General features: G+C 40.9%; 1 protein-coding gene across 1 annotated transcript in view; it reads left to right on the forward strand.

The window, feature by feature from the left end:
* LOC128997616 (uncharacterized) overlaps positions 1-21,149 on the forward strand; it is an 81,621-nt gene that overhangs the window by 18,043 nt on the left and 42,429 nt on the right. Inside the window, exon 2 of the mRNA XM_054423255.1 lies at positions 17,475-17,500. The gene's annotated coding sequence lies outside the window, so the exon portion shown is untranslated. The remainder of the gene's footprint in view (positions 1-17,474; positions 17,501-21,149) is intronic.

Here is a 21,149-nt window from a genome sequence, read left to right on the forward strand (position 1 = left end):
AGAAAAACTTGTTAAATTCTCATGGATTATTAACAATTTTTAGGATTTACGGAGACTGAGTAAAATAAAGTCCTTGATAAACTATCCTTGTTGTGTGCCAAATGCAGTGTGTGTAAGGAAGACGGACAATCTTAATCACTTGATCCAATAAGGAAGCGAAGTACTTTCTGTATGCATTGCTGAATATGTTTGCAGAATGGATGATCAATGTATATTTTACTGACTAAGAGCTTTAATTTTTACTGTCTTTTATCCAGGGCCATTTAGGAATCTGAATCTTCCCCATCCTGCGTTCATCTACACCTATAGTCTATGTGATGGAACCTGTCTTCTGACCCTTCGTCTACCTGGTAATGATCCGCTCTTAACTATTGGATAGTCCCCAGGTAAACGGAGGATCAGGAGGCAGGTTCCATCATACAGAGTATATAGTTGGTTACGCATAATAAATTCTACTTTCATCCTCAACTTACAAAATCCACTTGACATAGAACATCTTAGACATAGACAAAAGCGTTGTATCTCGTAGAATAATCTAGCACTTCGGAACAATAAGTGTTAGCGGAACAGAATTGCTTTCATGCGGTAAACTTCTTGCTTCTCCACGCACTTAACTGCAAGGCTTTCACACAATGCACGCGCCTTTGTCAAACAGCTAAAAGTTCACAACTTTCATAAGTCACGAAAGTAAACATCCGCCACTTTACTGACATTTTGCGCACATTAACAGTGTGGTGGTGAAATTAACAATGACTGGTTTGTCAATTTGCAAGAGGAATTTTGGGAGTTTCTCTCGCAAATATGGGGAACCAACTAAAATACGTTTCTCTTAGTATTTTTTCTTTGATTATTCAAGCTCCATAGGACTGGCCCAAGCCTCACACTATTGGCCACTTCCCAGGTAGACAGGAGACAGGTTCCGTTATACTGAGTATAGTTTGTTGAGCCCCGTTTATAATAGCTGTACAGTATTAGTTTTCTAAATGGATCGCGCTAATAATTCACGTTGACGTGTTACACGGCTGATTATCACAGAATGTAGAAAGTGTTCTGTAGCGCGCGTGACCAAGATGCCAGCGTGGCGGGGAATTAGCTTAGTTAATATTTAGAGTGGCTCCAATCTTCGTGAAATACCCTCAATCATCCACGCCTTCAGTCACGTGATAGGGCTATGTGCTGGAAATCCACGGAACAATGAAGTCGTTGAACTAAATATTGAAGTTTCCATTCATCCTTCAAAGAACACTCTTTTGTGGAATATTAAGAGCGAACCCCATCAGGAAGGATTGAAACGAACTAACAACTGTTAATATATCACTAACTGTCAACCCTACCCTACTCTCCCTACTCAGGCGACTATGGTCTGTATGGTGGACTATGGTCTGTATGGTGGAGCCTATCTCCTTACCCGTTGTTTACCTGGGACTGGCCTGGGCCACCCAAGCTATTGGCCAGTCTCCAGGTAGAGGAGAATACAGGCTATAGTCCTACGACTGTCTGTGGGCTGGTTGTTCGACAACCCGGCGTCCATGCTATAGCATGTGTTGTAGAACCTGTCTACTGACCTCCGTCTACCTGGTGACTCCAAGGCCAGTCCCAGGTAGAGGAGTCATGAGACAGGTCTCATAATACAGGCTATAGTCCTATGCCTGTCCGTAGGTCTGATTGTGCGACAACTCGGCTTCCACCCTATACTCCGTATCATCGGAACCTGTCTCTTGACCATCCGTCTATCTGGGACTAGCAATGGTTTAAAGGCTCAAACCTGTCCCAGGTAGAGGAGGGTCGGGATCCAGGTTCCAAAATACAGGCTATAGCCCTATGCCAGTTCGTGGATCTGATTGTCCGACATCCCAGCGTCCACCCCATAGTCTGTATGGTAGCACCTGACTTGTAAATTCCACCAACCTGATGGCTCTGTCCAGTCCCAGGTAGAGGAGTCAGGAGACAGGTTCCATCATACAGACTATACATCAAGCGTCACTCACCGCGGCACGAGAGTGGTTATCTCACGTGCAGGATCTACTGCAGTTTTGATTTATTGTTAACGCGATTGTGAAACCGATACAGACCCTCACTAGACCGTATATGGCAAAATGGCGGCGCAGGGACTTGTGAGGGTCTAGTCCTTTCACTGGACTGCTGGCTGCTCTCGTTGTAATTGTACCAGATGGCGGTGGCTGGCTGTATACACCGCTTCACCTTAGAACTTAGACTTGTGGTGTAGCTTATTGCTAAACAGTTTTGTGGAAAATATTGATTATCGGGAACCCAATGGCCTTTATTGTTCGTGATATTTTCATGAACACTTGTTTATAGGGGTACTTGTAGGCATTATGCATCAGAATTGTAAAGTAATCAGTTTTCAGGACTTTTCAGATCGAATGGTCCCATCCCGACTTAGGAAGTACTTTAAACCGGACTATAATAAAACAACAAATTCTTGATGAAAACAGTTATCATTCTAACATTACAGTATTTCCTTACATCGAAAATATTCTTCAAACAATCAAGTGACGTTTCGGAAAACTGTCGATCTTGCATTTGAGATGAAAATGTACCAAAATAATCATTCACATTTAACAAATTCTTTACACTAACAAGTTTCAGTGGTTACAAGTTAAAGTTTTCCCTTTTGTAAGGTCATGGTGCATTGATATAGTCTGTATGATGGATCCTGCCACCTAACCCTCCGGTTTCGTGGGAACTAACCAAAGGCCAGTCCTAGGTAGGCGAATGGTCAGGAGTCTGGTACCAGCATACAGACCATATAACTCTTGCTGGGTGCCTGCGTGGTTTGTATCCAGTAAAATAGGAGGTGAGATGGTACAGTACAAGAGTTAACTGAACCGAAAACACAGTGGCTGATTCCAAGATACAAACTCACACCACTGTCATAGATTCGTATAGTCTGTATGATGGAACCTGTCTACAATTGACCAGTCCCAATGTAGTCAGAGGGGCAGGAGACAAGTTCCAGCATACAGACTATAATCCCTCGCACTACGAACTCAAAGTTCACTCATCCATTGGTTGGCATTTTTATACATTTTTTATCCTTGAGTTGGTGCGGAAAATTATTATTTACATTGTTTTACTAACTCTGCAACACTCACTTGTTTCAGAAGCTCATAGTTAAGATTTCACTTCTGTGCAATTTACGTGCATTGCAATAACTTTGATGCTTCTCGAGTCACTGCAACAATTTACTTTCTCTAAACATTTGTTTTGTGGCGAAAGCATAACTTTTATGTTATTCAGTAAAAGTTTCATGCTCGGGGTTTAGTGTATTGTAAATTTACTTTGTGTAGCTTTCGATTCCCTAATTGTTTGTTAACTTTTAGCGGTGGTAAAAGAAAGGAAGTTTGGCTATAAACTATGAAAACAATGACCTTCTAAAAGACTACATACCTTGTTGACATTGAACAAGTTCGCGTTGTAAGTAGGCAGTTTGAGCTTGACACTATTTCTGTGTTTGGTCTGATTTCGAACACCAGTCTTTTTGCTTTGGTAAATAAGACCTACGTTATGTTTCAACTCTGATTTTCTACGACGATATTTGCTGTTCCAAATACTGGTTGGAGCCACAATGATAAAGAAGTGACGCCCTTTTGTCCCTTTAACTAGGATCCATGTTTACAATTATAGTTTGTCTCATATCTCCGAGGATAGCTTCTGTAATAGATCTTATATCCTCTACAGTTCCCCAGGAGCTATCATAGTAAATGAGTGAGACAGTTTGGTCCCTGATCTTATACAAAGGTTAGATTCATCCCTTCAAAGATGATTTCGTATGACGATTTGTTCCATAACGTTTAAAAGAGTCGTCATGAGTGATATTTGGTTCCTCGTCGTATAGGATCCATGTAGTATACAATAACTGTCTGACGTTATGATGAACTCATTATATTTTCTATCCAACGAGATGAATCACGTGATCATGAATCATGGTCATGTGATCGCGAAGTTGCCTCAGTCTGATGACGAGAAAGTGAATACCTGAGTAGGACCCTCGGAATACTTTCCAGTGGCCTGAGGTGTTGAGAGCGAGAGTCGACCGACTGGTCCACAGTTCAAAGGCTGGAGTTACAATGCTACAATGTCACCATGTCGTTCTAGTTGTGGTATTGTCACTTCAGATCTTCAGACAGTTCGCTACCTGAGTAGGACCCTCGGAATACTTTCCAGTGGCCTGAGGTGTTGAGAGCGAGAGTCGACCGACTGGTCCACAGTTCAAAGGCTGGAGTTACAATGCTACAATGTCACCATGTCGTTCTAGTTGTGGTATTGTCACTTCAGATCTTCAGACAGTTCACAACCTGAGTATGACCCTCGGAATACTTTCCAGTGGCCTGAGGTGTTGAGAGCGAGAGTCGACCGACTGGTCCACAGTTCACAGGCTGGAGTTGCAATGCTACAATGTCACCATGTCGTTCTAGTTGTGTTATTGTCACTTCAGATCTTCAGACAGTTCGCAGCCTGAGTAGGACCCTAGGAATACTTTCCAGTGGCCTGAGGTGTTGAGAGCGAGAGTCGACCGACTGGTCCACAGTTCAAAGGCTGGAGTTACAATGCTACAATGTCACTATGTCGTTCTAGTTGTGTTATTGTCACTTCAGATCTTCAGACAGTTCACAACCTGAGTAGGACCCTCGGAATACTTTCCAGTGGCCTGAGGTGTTGAGAGCGAGAGTCGACCGACTGGTCCACAGTTCACAGGCTGGAATTACAATGCTACAATGTCACCATGTCGTTCTAGTTGTGGTATTGTCACTTCAGATCTACAGACAGTTCACAACCTGAGTAGGACCCTCGGAATACTTTCCAGTGGCCTGAGGTGTTGAGAGCGAGAGTCGACCGACTGGTCCACAGTTCACAGGCTGGAGTTGCAATGCTACAATGTCACCATGTCGTTCTAGTTGTGGTATTGTCACTTCAGATCTTCAGACAGTTCACAACCTGAGTATGACCCTCGGAATACTTTCCAGTAGCCTGAGGTGTTGAGAGCGAGAGTCGACCGACTGGTCCACAGTTCACAGGCTGGAGTTGCAATGCTACAATGTCACCATGTCGTTCTAGTTGTGGTATTGTCACTTCAGATCTTCAGACAGTTCACAATCTGAGTAAGACCCTCGGAATACTTTCCAGTAGCCTGAGGTGTTGAGAGCGAGAGTCGACCGACTGGTCCACAGTTCACATGCTGGAGTTACAATGCTACAATGTCACCATGTCGTTCTAGTTGTGATATTGTCACTTCAGATCTTCAGACAGTTCACAACCTGAGTAGGACCCTCGGAATACTTTCCAGTGGCCTGAGGTGTTGAGAGCGAGAGTCGACCGACTGGTCCATGGTTCACAGGCTGGAGTTACAATGTCACCATGTCGTTCTAGATGTGGTATTGTCACTTCAGATCTTCAGACAGTTCGCTACCTGAGTAGGACCCTAGGAATACTTTCCAGTGGCCTGAGGTGTTGAGAGCGAGAGTCGACCGACTGGTCCACAGTTCACATGCTGGAGTTACAATGCTACAATGTCACCATGTCGTTCTAGATGTGGTATTGTCACTTCAGATCTTCAGACAGTTCGCTACCTGAGTAGGACCCTCGGAATACTTTCCAGTGGCCTGAGGTGTTGAGAGCGAGAGTCGACAGACTGGTCCACAGTTCACAGGCTGGAGTTACAATGCTACAATGTCATCATGTCGTTCTAGTTGTGGTATTGTCACTTCAGATCTTCAGACAGTTCGCAACCTGAGTAGGACCCTAGGAATACTTTCCAGTAGCCTGAGGTGTTGAGAGCGAGAGTAGACCGACTGGTCCACAGTTCACAGGCAGGAGTTACAATGCTACAATGTCACCATGTCGTTCTAGTTGTGGTATTGTCACTTCAGATCTTCAGACAGTTCACAACCTGAGTAGAAGGACACTCCAAATACTGCCCAGTGGCCTGAGGTGTTGAGAGCGAGAGTCGACCGACTGGTCCACAGTTCATATGCTGGAGTTACAATGCTACAATGTTATGTCGTTCTAGTTGTGATATTGTCACTTATATCTTCAGATAGTTCACAATACCTTAGTAATAATCCATCTTTTGGCTGTCTGGTAAAAAGAAAAGTTGTGAGTAACATTCTCTGAACACGATGTACAAGAGCAGTTTGTAGTTACGTAATCGATGTAGTAACACTTCGGCCCAGTAACATTTCGGCCAAACTCAAATTTCTTAGAAAAACAGTATCACTTCGTCCCACTCGCTTTTACAGATGATTAAATAAGCTAATGGAGTAACATTTCGGCCCGACGAAAAATTTACAAGGGTTGAGGAACGCAGTTCAGGTAGTAAGAGGTACATGACCTGTATACTTTGCAACCACCCTTTGGTGGAATGTCGCCCAACCGTCACCCCTTGCATCCTCTGACCTCACATGACGGAGAATCGGTGGAATCTTACCTAACCTAACCTAACCTAACCTAACTTAACCTAACCTAACCTAACCTAACCTAACCTGTCAAATAACCTAACCTAACCTAACTTAACCTAACCTAACCTAACCTGTCAAATATTTTGTTGGGACGAAGTGTTACTAGTGGGCAGGTAGAGAGTTGGACCGTAGGCCACATCTGAGGGTTTCGGGCCGAAATGTTACTGGGCCGAAGTGTTACTTGGGCCGAAGTGTTACGACACGACGTAATCACATCGGTTTTTTTTTTACCACTTTGGGTTGATTGGCATGGTAATGAAAAAGTCAGGACTCCCAACTTTCGAACATAAAAAAGCGCATTGAGTTCTTGATTTCATGTAAGTAAGAGTGGATGACAAGATCGTGTCGAACCTTGTCGTCTCTTAGACATAAGGCCTTTCTAGAGGTGTAATTTTGTGCCCAAATATTAGTCCCTGATTAGTTATGGCACATCGTGTCAATGACAAAGGTTTTAGATTTGAAATTGTATACTTTAGGTTTTTAAACAGTTTTGAAGTGTTTATTCGACTCTAATTATTTTATGTCCTCCCTTCGTATGGTTAGAAGAATATTCAAGCAACGACCTAGACCTAGAGACGGCATTATAAATATAGCTAAAGATTTTGGCGATTGGATTTATTTGAACCCGAGACCTCGAGAACCGAAGCTTCAAGCTCTTCTCCACCAGCTCCACCTGTATAAAACAGTAAACCAAAGTCGAATTAGAAAGTAACATGTCGCATTTCTGAAAACATGCAGATTTGCACCTAACACTTTCCCTACACAAATCAGAGATTTCATCTCTGAAGTAATATGTAATCATCTCTGGGTGTCAAGGTGTAAGGAAAGTGAAGATGCTGGGTCAGGGAAACTGTAGGGCAATCTTCGGACTGAACACACATCACTGGACCTTGGGCACGGAGGTCGCAGGTCAAATCTTCAACTTGGTGACCTAGACATGGTGGTGGTTTGGCCAATTTACTCTAGCTTTTGAAATCCACCAGAAGTAGCTGTATCTTTTCTTAAATGATGTAACTAGTTTATGGATCTAAACACCTTAAGTAAATTGGGTAAATAGCGTGATTCTGTAGATTACCTTTTCCATCTCATATTCCGTCTGTAGTTGTAGTCAAGTGTACACAAATCATATACTCTGTATGATGGAACCTGTCTCCTTAACCTCTACCTGGGGACTTGCCAATAGTTTAAGGACCGGGTTAGTCCCAGGTAGACGAATTGACAGGAGACAGAATCCATCTTGCGAACCATCATGCCAAACTGAAAAGGCGACTGAGATTGAACCAGTAACTTTCAGAACAGTTCCTTTCACGATCTAGAGTCTGCTAAATATATCTGTTACCAGACACCCTAATCCGTACCTTTGGACAGCGGTGACCTCTGGACTTTGCGTGCGTGGGGATCAAGGACAAGAGACTGTCCGCATTTGGCGGAATTACATTACTCAACCAATGATTAACCTGCTGAACAAGAATATTCTTGGAATGTCCAAATAGTTATATTGTCTATTCTATTAAACCTTTAATCGTGAATCCAATAAAAGGACCTAAATTTGTATGAGTGCTAATATTTTTGTTTGTTTTCAGGTAAGATCTTGATTGCGCAGTGTTAGTAGTGAGCGTAAGTACAGCTAGAATTTAAACTTTACTCCATTAAAAATTATGTCAAATGCTACAGATAGGCAACGATTGTAAACAGGTCGATTAACTAAATAATTATTGTATCCATTGTGTTATTAGTTCTATAGCTCTAGGGCTTCGGTCGCTGAGGTTTTGGGTTCAAACCCAGCTAATCGCTAATGGCTTTTATATGTAATAATGCAGCAACTCTCGAGTACTGCAGCCTGAAATAATATGTCAAACTCTTCTGAGATAAAGCATAGTATTCTAGGATGAAGGGAAGAGCGACCGACTTCGTTGTCTCCGACGTCTCGGGTTCAAATCTCGACAATAAGTGCATTTTAGCTGCGTTATGCTATCTCAACCGTTGGTACAGTAAAATGGGTTTAGGCCATATCCTATCGTCCTACGATGCGAAGGTGGGACAAAAACAAATCTGGTCGTCGTAACTAATCCATCTAAATAATGTAACAATTGTTATCAATTATTTAAGATGGAGACGCCACTATTTGCGTATTTTAACCCAAATATGAGAGAATGATGAGTGACTAAGGCCGACACGTTCCTTAGACACAGCTGTTAATTGATAGCCACAGCCAATGGCAACTAAGGGACCTACAGTAGTGGAATCCGATCCACATTGTTTCATTGTAATTACGATTTGGTCTAATTATCTGGATAGTACTGCGGATAGTCGTAGTACTCCCCAGTGCGTACGGTAATCCACACCAGAGAGTATCGCATCCATAGTACATGCCTATATATCCACAATTCGTGATTTCCTAGTAGCTGGATTACAGGACAACGGTGTCCCAGTCATTTCATCATATTTACTACATCATATCACATCACATTGTATAACACCAAACGCCGGTATTCACCTATCTCGCTACGCACGTATTCAATACATCTTCATCGTGGTGTTTTCCACGACATCATCATTGTTTATCCATTAGACACAGTGACAACAGACTAATGGAATCCTCTGTTTTAACGACAAAACTATTTACTTCACCATTAGCCTGGTGCGTGAGGGTTTTGTTTATTTTGTTTAACGTAAGCGTTTTACTTGGTCCGCGGAGGAAATCTTTTGGGTGAGTACAGTATTTCGTTTATGAATATCTTTCAAGTACAGACATTTTTCTTTCGAGAACATTCGATGATCTTTTTCAAAACATTTTGATGTTTTTAGTGCTATGTTTGTTTTTAAAATTATGCCTACTCTGATTGCAAATTTATTTATTTCATACTATAAACATTTTATCAAAAACACTTTTCCCCTTGTTGGAGCAAACATAAGTACTCGTTGAACAAAATTAGAGAATAAATCTGAATTGTTTATGGGAATTTATTTTTCTACCCAATCAGACAAATGGGAATTCGATTTTGCAGGTTTGTTGTAGCGGGGATATTTTTTCTCCCTAGAGTTGGTATGAGGGTTTATTCCATGGATTTTCTAGTATTTAATCCGTGGAGGGTTCTCGTCCGGATCGCAGCCGGTGAACCTTGTCAGAACTTCGTCGTTGTTCTGCATGGTTTGCGGAGGACAACCACCTCGGTGTTTAATGTTTTCAATTATTTACCGTTTAAATATATATTACATCATAGCCTCTAAAACGAGGTTGCGAGAAAAGTGGCAACGCCGCACCACCGGCCTGCGCAATTTTTGACGTTGCCAGACCAACGTCGCGGGCTTGTTTAGAAGAAGCTATGATCTCACCTTTTTTCCATAACTTTTTTCTAACTAGCTAAATTTTACAACACTATCGACTGTTTACTTGCTACCCAAAAAAAACTGACAGCCACATATTTAAGTTACTAAGATTCCTAGTAGTACTTAGTATAAAGACTTTATATTTTCATCCAAAAAACATTGCCCCCGTGGCCCGTAGAAAATTATTGTTATTACTAGGAATAGGATACATTTTAGACGTAATGAGCTACCTGTACTTAAGCTTCCACGAATGATCATTAACTTTGGTGATAATTATTTGTTGTCACTTTTCGTTTTTATCACCACTTAAAATTTGTTGTCTCTTTTCACTGTTTGGGGTAGCCTATTATGGATTTTTTACACATGGACTAATAGCCATACAATCACCACTGAATTTGTAGATTTTAAGTTGTTATATCCCCTTTTTTGTCTAGGAGAGTTGTTGTTGATTAGTAACAGTTTTTGTTACTATTAAACTACGAAACATCGATACTTATTTGACTCTATCGATGAATCGATCCATGCACCGTAACTCCCGTAGTTTGATGGAGACAGATCGTCCGGACCTGCGGGGGTTCGGTTTATCCGTAGTTCCCGGTCACGACGGACCCCCCAGTGATCCTCTGTCCCACTTCCGGTCCCCACGTCCACGTCTTGCAGGAGGGTGTCCAAAGGACGCGTAGTTCCGGGGATGGTGGGAACGTCTATAGTTGTAGTGAAGTACGTGGACAAATCTTATACCCTGTATGGTGGAACCTGTCTTCTGACCCGTCTACCTGAGGAGTGTGGCCCAATGGTTTAAGGCCCGAACCAGTCCCAGGTAGACGAAGGGCCAGGTTCTATCATACAGACATCCAATGCACACATTGGTGCACCAGCTATGGGGAGCGAGCTGGTCTAGTGGTAGAGTGGTACTTTGGTCCCTAAAGGTTCCGGGCTCAAATCCCGACAATGTGAAATCCTCTAACCTCAAGGATGCTCGGGTTAGAGCCTCCTTTTCTCGTTTGAACGTGGGATGTGGAGGTGGGACGAGAAAAACAAATGTGCAAGGAACAACATTCATATTCCTTGGTTTGACGGTACCGTAATATTGTTATTTCTTTGATCAACTATCGACGGTTCGAAACCTTAAGGTTCGAAACAGTTACATCTTGAAACTGATGTATCGTTGCAGTGTTGTGCGTCGACAATTATATCGTCAGAGTTCAGACTTGTTCGTACATTTTTCTCTACGCAAGGCCTGCATAGACACTTAAAAAATAAATTAGTTACAAATAGTTAGCGAATTAGGGGTTTTCATCGATTGAGGAAAATATATCTAGTATCCGTCTTATTCCCCAATCAGAACGATAGAGAAGGTCTCTCAAAATAAAAAAAAAAACCTATAACATAGAATTAGAAATAAATTACTACGCTTTTTAATTCCAACTCTCTTTTGCATTCTAAAATGTTGCTTCTAAACTTAAATGTTAAAATGATTTGGACCATCATTCAAATGTTAAAAGAGCACTAATTGGCATGTATTTTATCGTCAGCTGCTTATAGACAAGTAAATATTTTTCCCAAAACTTTTTGTTAACTGATATTGCACCTTGTGCTCTGTTGTCAGCGGTCATTGACTGTTCCTTCTGCAGGCCGCAGACCGCTGATGTTACAATAGTGTTGCAACAAGCGAACATCACTTCAACATCGCTTGCGTCACATAAACAATAGACCCGGAATGTCGGGGGAGGACGAATACAATTCCACGTCCTTGCATTACCATACACTTTGGCGGGTCGGGCCTGACAACTGCTGCCGAAATGTTACATTTTGTTTGTGTTGCGTATTTCTCTCTGGTCGTACATTCTAAATAGTCGTAAGCACGTGCCATTTTCCGGCAATCGTAATGTCTATGCCATTTTGTCTGCATCGTTTGTATGACATTTGTCCTTAGTCGTTTCGGCCGTATCAATTTTAACACTCGCTCATGGTAGTTTCCTCTCAATAGTAATGCCCGTGTGATATTTTGGCAATGCAAACGTGTGTGATGTTGAAATGCTGAAATGTGTAATGTTGCTGTAGAATGTGTGATGTTTTGTTCTTTCAAACGTCAATTTTGTGACATTTTCACCTCTTACGTCATATGTGTGTCGATTTATGGGCGAGCATTATTTGTGCCAACTAACCTAAATCAGGTAGTCGAGTATTCCTGAATTGCGCCAACTACTCCAGAGAGCCACCCGATACGTTCCTTAACTAAGCCAAGGAGGTCCTCTTTGGCTGTATAATTGAGTATATTAGGATAGGTTAGGTTAGGTTAGGTTAGGATAGGTTAGGTTAGGTAAGAATGACACGTTAACAAGGACATCACTTCTGCCGGAAACTTACCCCTACCTGGTTTGGCGCAACTTGGGAACATTTGGGACCCTTTTAGGGCTTGGTTAGGTTAGGTTAGATTAGGTTTAGGGCTTGGCGCAATTAAGGAACTCTTTGGCGCAATTTGTGCCCGTGCGACGTCTCCCGAAGGTGACCGAAGGAGACATTGACCGTCAGTTGTGGTGTACCGTTGCACCGCTGTAGCGTCGTAACACAGCGCCAATGGACCGTGGACACTGGGCGATTACTCCATTCACTCACGGCCAACGGTTGTTTATGTTTATAATGTCCACTGTGTGATCAGCTGTAACACTTCCTAGTTCTGCAGCGATCAGAGATAAAGCAATCTTCACCCTCGTGGTGAGTTGGGGCGTGGACGGGGTGGAATGTGGATGTTTTAGTTCCTTAGGGTCGATTTGTCGTTTAACCTCCATTTGGTCAACGTTTTATGCTCTATAGTCTGATGGACCCTGTCTCTTTACCCTCCATCTACCTAAGACTAGGGTATATGGAGGGCCAGGGGACAGGTTCCATCATACAGACTATATAGCCTAGAACGCGGTATTTCGGTGTCTGCAACCACAGCTGAGGAAAACATCCATATTCAAAACCTCACACACCTGTCTCGTACACTCCTGACCCTTTGTCTACCTGGGACTGGTGTAGACGAGAGGTCCAGGAGACAGGTTCCATCATACAGACTATATGACGCTTCTGGATATAAGAATGACAACTTAAGGCCTTGTAAGAGAAGGGGTGTGCCCTTGAACCCAGGACATCTCTATTGGCAAACAATTGACGACCACCTGTTCGACAATTAGCAATCAGCTGTTAATTGTCAGCTGTTCCCACATCACTCCTATCAAAATTCATGAGTGAATTGTCACCTGTTGACGAGTCGTTGCTAATTCTGCGTCCTTGAATTTCAAACAACTTGTGCTGAAGTGAATGGCGTCATTCCGAGTATTCATATTCAAAACTCTTTGTCTTGTCTCTGGTGATTCCAAAAGTTGAGAACGGACCTTGAATTTAAATGAAATGCCAATGTTGCCCCCGCGTGCGATTTAACACTGGAATCTAAATCAGGAGGCATTCCCAAGGCTAAACTACTTTGATTTATTGTTAGCTTTATCTTATCATTGTACACAATTTGTATTTTCCCCTTTTAAAAATCGAAAGTAATATCTGCCAATCAATAGTCAGATGAAAAGCACCTTGTTTTTCTGAAGAAAGGGTTTTCTATTACAAGAGTTTCCTTCATTTTAGCATCGTGTTGAAACATTTGTGAGTAGAAAATTAGTGTGAGAGTTTTGGTTCCTATAATTTGATCAAAAAAATTTAAAGTTTGGTTCCTAGTTGAATCGAAACCCCAATGTCTAAACCACTCAACTTTTCAAATCAACTATAAAAGGCAGGCTGCTATGTGTTACAACATGCATTCCTGCCCGGAATTGTTTTCCACATTACTTCAGGCTAGGTATAGAGGAGGTCGCAGCATTATCACTTATAATACTGTATAATCCATTGATGAATCACAGGATTTGTACCCGGGGTCTCGGGGTAGGTCCCGCGCTCTACCACTAAAACAATCTTGCTCCCCACAGCATGCAAGTAAACATAGCTTTGATGATACGTTTAACTCATGAACGCTTAAAAACGCTAATAAGTCCTTTAACAGGTTTGTGATTTCATTTTACTCGCAGTGTAAAATAAATCTGGACAAAACTCAAAGGGTTTTAGCCTACCCAAAAATGACTTGCATCATTAGTGTTTTAAGCAAACAGTTTAATTTTGCGTGTTTCGAGTGTTGAAGAAGCCAAAGGCGTACAAAATGTTGGATCCTCTCCAACTCCCCACATCGTAGGGTGGACGTAAAGAGGCGTATCCTAACCTTGGCGTAGGATTCTTCCACACGACTTTGCCAAGGTCAAACGCTTAGGCCTCTGTAATTAACCAGTTTAGCAAACCCAACTTTGAGGAAAATATCCTAGGGTAATTGGTCGTCAATCTTCTGGATGTTTAAGTTTGAATTTAAGGTACCTAATCGGTGTTTTGGGTATAACGGCTTTATGGTTTTTTTTCTAGGACGCTAAGCACGAGCCTGGGATTGTTTTTCACATTACTTCAGGCTATACCTAGGGGTTGCGGTATTTTCACTTGGATGAAATCCAATGGTGATCTGGCGGGATTTGAACCCGAGACCACAGGGACCGAAGTCCCGCGCTCTAACCACTACACCAGCTCGCTCCCCACGGCTTTATGGGTGGACCCAAGATAGTTTTATCGTTGACTATTGGATACTGAAGTAGACATCCCATCTATAGACCAGCTGTCGCAAATTTTTTATTTCAAAAGAACATAGTTTAGGAGATAGTAACATATTGAGCTGGTATCTTAAATGTATTGTCTAACTTATTCGTTGCTGAGATAGTTGGATTGGTGACTGAGATAGTTAACGGACATAAAAGATCCAATAAGTTGTCTCATCAGTTTGACTTGGTTAAAAAGTCTGAATATTCGACAGAAATCAGTAATTTATATCAGCACAATCTGTCGGTGGCTCACCTCAACTACGTCCATTTTGATTTGAAAACTGGTGACAACTTTAACATGGATATGGAATGTTAAACTATATCAAGTCAAAGGTTTCATACTCTGATAAGATCCAAACACTCTTGGTAAAATCCTAGTTGACACCACATTCACTGATCATCAGTCTGTTATTGAAGATTGAAAAGATGTAGACACTTTAAAAAGATTTGCATTACGATCTTCTCAGTTCAACGAATAAAGTTGTAGTAAAATAGAACATAACGTTTAACTACTGACACTTAGGTAGAAACAATACACAATAAAACAGTTGTAAAGCCCAATTAAACTAAATTAACTGGTTGAGTTAATAAACAAAGGAAGGGATTGTACTGTTGAATTTAACTGTCGTAGTTATGTTCTTTCTCTCCATTAAACAATTCCTCAGGAACGCACTGTTTTTTACGACTTTTCTAAACACTTGAACTTAAAACTTCTTGTTCATCATTATAAAAAATTATGATAATGGTAAGAGAGTTTCAGTAGAAACAAATGGATGGATCTAAAATTTAGAGTAACAAGATTCTACTCGCCCATAATTTGATATTTTTTACATATCTTAAACGTGTTACAAAATTTAGGTGAAAAAGCTTTAAATTCTAATTTATTTTTATTGGCTATTGAGTTTTACTGAACTTCACCTAACATTTTTGTGTGTTTGCGGAATTCTTGAAACTTTCTTAAGTGTTTGTTGTTATGACACGCCGTCATACACCTATGTAAAATGATTTTGCATCTTGACCTTGAGTCTTACAGTGGTTTCTATTATTTTTCAACGCGTAGTAAAAATTATAAAATGGGAATAATTGAAGGATAGAGACAGATCAACTTTCTTTTGGCAGTATCTACGTTTTTGAAGTTTTGCCTCTCTATTTTAGGGCGTTTTTGTTTAATGTCTTAGATCGTTTAATAGTTTAAGAGCCCATCTCGACTCATAATTTATTCCTTTCAACGATTCTCAAGCTATGGCTCATATTCGTTTTTGAAGTTTTACCGTTTTATCTCACTATTTTAGGATGTTGTTTATTATCTCCTAGAACGTTGTCATAATTTAAAATTGACTCATTATTTATTCGCTATGGTGGTCCATGTTGTTTCACCAACAAATTATACCTAACCTAACTGAACCCATACCAACCTAACCTAACCTAACCTTACGCTACATCTCCTCCAGAACATATTCCAGATAGACATAAAAGAACATGAATGAATGGAAAGTTAAGTGGTATCTGCTAGTGGGTAGTGGCAATGATACGAGATTTCCCTTGATCTTTATTAATGTATATAGTGCTCAAATAGGAACCAGATGATTGTCAGTCCAAAGTCATCTAATTTATTCATCACTTCTTTTCTCGTTCTCACCTGAAAAAATAAGTGTCGTATAAATATGATCAAATTGTATGCAAGTTGATCGACATTTTCTAGTGGATATAGTCTGTATGATGGAACATGTCTCCTGGCCTGTCTACCTTTGACCACTGACCAGTCCCCAGGTAGACGGATGCTCAGGAGACAGGCTCTATCACACAGACTATAGTGGCTAGGTCAGTGACAAGATTGACGACTGAGTGAAAGCCGTCGGTGTAGGGGTGACATCCTAGTGGAGGACTTTCTTTCTCTTTCTTGGAAGGCGACTCTGGTAACCTAAATGGGGAGAAACCAGGGGTTGCCTTTCTTGGATAGCTGGACAAGCGAAATTACTGTTGACTTTGAGTGTGGAGGGAAAAGGTAAATAAAGGGTTTTCCGATTCAAAGATCTTGAAGATACAGAATTGCAAAGATGTTAGTGCAAGTAAATACATAATTAACCATCGAAAAACCCCTCCTTTCGAGATAAAGCTTTTAGTATTTAGGATTGATAATTGGGTAGGTATCCAAACAATATGGACCAGCTGTAACAAAATGTTTCCATTAGCCTCCCTGTAGCAGCAAACTTAGGTACTCGTTTAACCTAATGTTATTTAAATATTGTATATCAATCCAGGGAAATGGAAATTCGCTTAGTCTGCAGGTTTGCTGCGGCGGAGGTATTTTTCCTTTAAAACAGGGTTGTACCAGGTCAATTCAAGATGGCCGCTAAACATGCTAATGTTCCTGAAAATGCCTCTACGGTACAAGCTCTCAAAATTCTAAAACTAATTTGTTTCCAATGATTCAGAGCTTGCCATTGGGTGGAGCAAAAATGCTTGCCATTGGGTGGAGCAAAAATAATTTTGAAATATTGTTTAGAAGTTAAAATTGCATGTGAAAAAGACTAATTTACGGATTTTCAAAATGATTTTGTAAATACTTAAAGAAACAATTACGAAGTTTCAGTTCAGACATAGTTTGGGTCTTTGTGAATATTTTATAGTTTATTCCAACTTGAAAAACACTGTAATAATGCCAGGAGGTTCTTTTTGTAGGACCAATAGACGGCTAGCGGCGGGACAGAAATCAGTAATGTTTTGGCACTTTGTCGGTGGCGAAATTCAACTAAAAAATTACTATAGTCTGTATGATGGAACCTGTATCCTGACCGGTCTACCTGTACTGGTCAGGGCCTTAAAAATTGCCACTTCTGAGGTAGATGGAGAGTCAAGAGACAAGTTCCATCATACAGACTATACAACTTTGAAACGGAAATAGAATGGAAATGGAAAATGTATTCTCTTTAAGTTATCAGCCTACCATGTTGTGTTTCAACTTATCACTAATAATGATGATGTGTTGTTTCAGATAGCGGACCCAGCCACTCAGCGGAGGTAAGTTTGGAACGTTTCCACTTTAGGCCTTGGTATACACCATTATACAGTGTATAATGTTATAGTGTATCGTGTATGGTGAAGGGACTGCCTGACCTTACCACAACATTCCTACACCCACATAACTGCACTTTCATTCCTTCAATGGCCGGGATTGTGTCATAGCCTTTGGGCAGGCGAGAGTGTACGGTGGAAGTATGTGCACGACGCGTCTTGTGGGCGTGCTTCATGTCACTGGAGACACCGGGTTCACATCCCGCCAATCACCAATGATGTGATGGTATGATTTAACTGTAGGTACAATTCTGCACTTTCAAAAACCAATAAATAGGGTCTCTAATCCTGGTCTAACTAAACTGCTACGCATAATACTGTACACTTATATCGAATTTTCCAATTAGGGGATAGTGTCCGTTGGCACGATTACCAAACAAAATCTGATTTTGATGAAATTTGGTAGAAACGTGTAAATAGAACGAGATCGCGAACCAGAATGAACCGACTTTGGGTACGGGGTTTTATGGAGGTAAACATTTATTTTCCCCATTCTTTCAGTCTTAAAATTGAAAATTCCGAAAAATTGTTTATACAATAACAAATGATGTTTCGCACACTGAAGCACGCTTAACATTTGTTATTTAAACTTTACTAAATGGTTTGGAAATGCAGAATTTTCAATTTTAAGACAAAAAATGGGAAAACCTAAGTACTCGTTAAACGTAATGTCATTGAAACGATCTAAAATGTTTAAGGACATTAAAAATCTAATCAGGCCAATGTAAATTCGCGTCTGTTGATTGCTGCGGTGGTATTTAACTTTACTCTTGTTAACCATTTAAATAGCATGTAGTCTATATCAATATACTCCTTGTTAAGTATCTCTAGAGGCAAGATACAGTTATCATCGACGTCTGTAATGAACCATATCGGATCTGGTGCGAAAAACTACCGTTTTGCAGACCGATTTCACGTCTATTGTTTCACACAGTTTTTCTAATGAAGAATACCGGGTATTGGCCGATGTTTTGTGGGTTGAGCTAGTTTCAGGTGTAGAACATTATGCTGTTATAGTATCTAGAGATGTAAAATACCTGGGTATCTGCCCGAATTAAATGCGGGTAAATAACAATTTTTCCTTAGTATGCGGTAATTTATTATTATTCGGCTGCACACTATTTTACACTATATTTCCTCTTCAAATAACGTTTTTCAATGAGTAAATATTACATCGGCTAATTCCTTCACGATTTGATAGACTCTAGTGTAGAAGATATCACTATAGTATTTTCCCCTACATAGATATGCATATAGTGACACTTTTCATTAATTTTTCAGAGTTACTTTAAACTACCTTTAAAATTAGCATAACGGCACATAAACGAATTGCAACGATCTAGTCTAACGGTAGAACGCTAGGTTTCGGTCATCGAAGTACCAGGATCAAATCCAGCCAATCACCAATGGATTTTATCCATGTGACGATTCCGTGGCCCTCTAGGTCTACCCTAAAAACTTAACACGGAAATTTAACCTTTTCACACTTTCTTTGATCAACCATTAAAATTAGCACGACACACATGACGATGAGGATCGATCTGGTCTAGGTAGAACGGTAGGTTTCGGCCATCGAAGTACTAGGTTCAAATCCAGCCAATCCCCAATGGATTTTATCCATGTGCTAATGTCTGGCCCTTTAGGTCTACCCTAAAAATGTCACACGGAAACCTTCTCACACTTTCTCAACCTTTAAATTAGCACGACACCCTCGATGCAGTCAGCTGCTATCCCGATCATGATCTAAGGCCAGAGGTGTGGGAATATGCGCGACCTCTCCAAAACCTGTAACTTTTTGATCGCCGCCGCGACGAAAGTGGTCGGACAAGTTCGTTTTCTAATCTTTATGCCTGAGAAAGTGAACTGAGTCGATCCGAAATTGGGCAAAAGGCAGGGGAAGAAAGTAGGATTGCCCCGAGCCCCTGGGTCAACGACTTTCCTTACTTTCATCTTCGGAAAGTGAGTCAGTCAACTCAAGGTTAGGTGGGTGTGCGTCTAGACGAGTCTTCCCCTTCCGTCATTGAGGACCTTTGAGTATTGTTAGAGGTATTTAATCCCCATGTAAAGGTTGTCTCGAGATTTTAGATTTAAATTGACGTAGTTGAATTGATTCACCAACAGAGTGCGTTGATGGAAATTACTGATTTTTGTTGAATACGCTATAGCCTGTGTGATGGAACCTGTATATCTACCTTTCGTATACCTGGAGACTGGTCAATAGTTTAGGTACGGGCCAGTCCCTGGTAGAAGGATGGTCATGATTCATGTTCCACCATACATGCTATAACCTTTAACAGAGTCAATCTGATGGGAAAACTTATTCCAATATTTTATGTCCCATAATGTCTCAGTAACAAAGACTAAGGGAGGGTAATACAATTCAGATTGTAGTGTACTCTGTTATAGTGTGTACGATGGAACCTGTCTTCTGACCCTCCATATCCCTGCGAATAGCCCGGGTCACCATTGACCAGTCCCCAGATGAATGGTAAGAAGACCGGTTCCATCATACACACTATATTGACGTACACTGAATGAATACGGTACAATAAGAGGTTGACATAGATTCGCATCAGAGACTTTAACGGTGGGTTTCACCAGTTAGGTTGGTTAAAAAAGTTTATATTTTGAAAATTACTTGCCTGGAGAGCAAAAATCATTTTAATAAACTGAACTAACAATTAGTGGTGACACACAATCGATAAATACACTATTATCAGAGATTGACATTGATCCGCAAGAAAGATCAGACTATGGAAAGTCATAACTCAAGACGAGTGTCAATACAAATCTTCACTATCACTTAACAGTTTCAAAATTGCAACAATTTGAACCCGTACAAAACCGCAGGACAAAGGCTTTCTTAGGCAAATCCACTACTTTCACCGCAGTTCCACACAATGCCGGTATTTCTGTTGCGGTGGCAAGTGTGTACTTACTGCATTGTGCCGGGGACCTTTCCCGCCGAAATGACCTCCACTTTCCCGCGGTCGCGCACTTCGTCACAGTGTCGATGTCTGACCAGTCCAGGTGGACACTTTCACGCTGACTGTGGGAATTCTAAAAACTGTAGAAAGGAATTTCCGCGGTGTCTTAATTATTCTGAGGATAATGTGTTCTATGTTAACGAGATTCCTAAAAGTGCAGTTCTTGCTTGAACACTTGGCTAAAACTTATAGTACAGCCTGTAAGGTGGAACCTGTCTCCTGGCCCTCCTTCCTACCCGGGCCTTAAACCTTTGGGCAGTCACCTGGAGGACGGAGGGTAAGGAGACAGGCTATATCGTACAGACTGTAGGGAATACGCTTGATGAAATACGTCACACTTATACAAATGCAATAAAATTGACCTTGGATTTGATTGTGTAATTTTACGCAATTGGATTTTTTGTAAGGGAACTTATAAGATTTTGGTCTTTTTCATAACGTGGACGCTTTGTTAGATGACATAACTAATTGATAGTACATAACGAATTGCACTGAGGACTATAATCGGCTTTGCTTTGCATCGAATCAGCAACCTCCAAATTTGAAATAGCTATGACTACTAAATCACGTAATCAATTAAACCTTCAATCCAACAGGTGAACTCTTAG

The sequence above is a fragment of the Macrosteles quadrilineatus genome, unplaced genomic scaffold (genome assembly GCF_028750875.1).
Source record: "Macrosteles quadrilineatus isolate MER2022 unplaced genomic scaffold, UCM_ALF_1.0 Scaffold_6__1_contigs__length_79288215, whole genome shotgun sequence".
Taxonomy (NCBI): Eukaryota; Metazoa; Arthropoda; class Insecta; order Hemiptera; family Cicadellidae; genus Macrosteles; species Macrosteles quadrilineatus.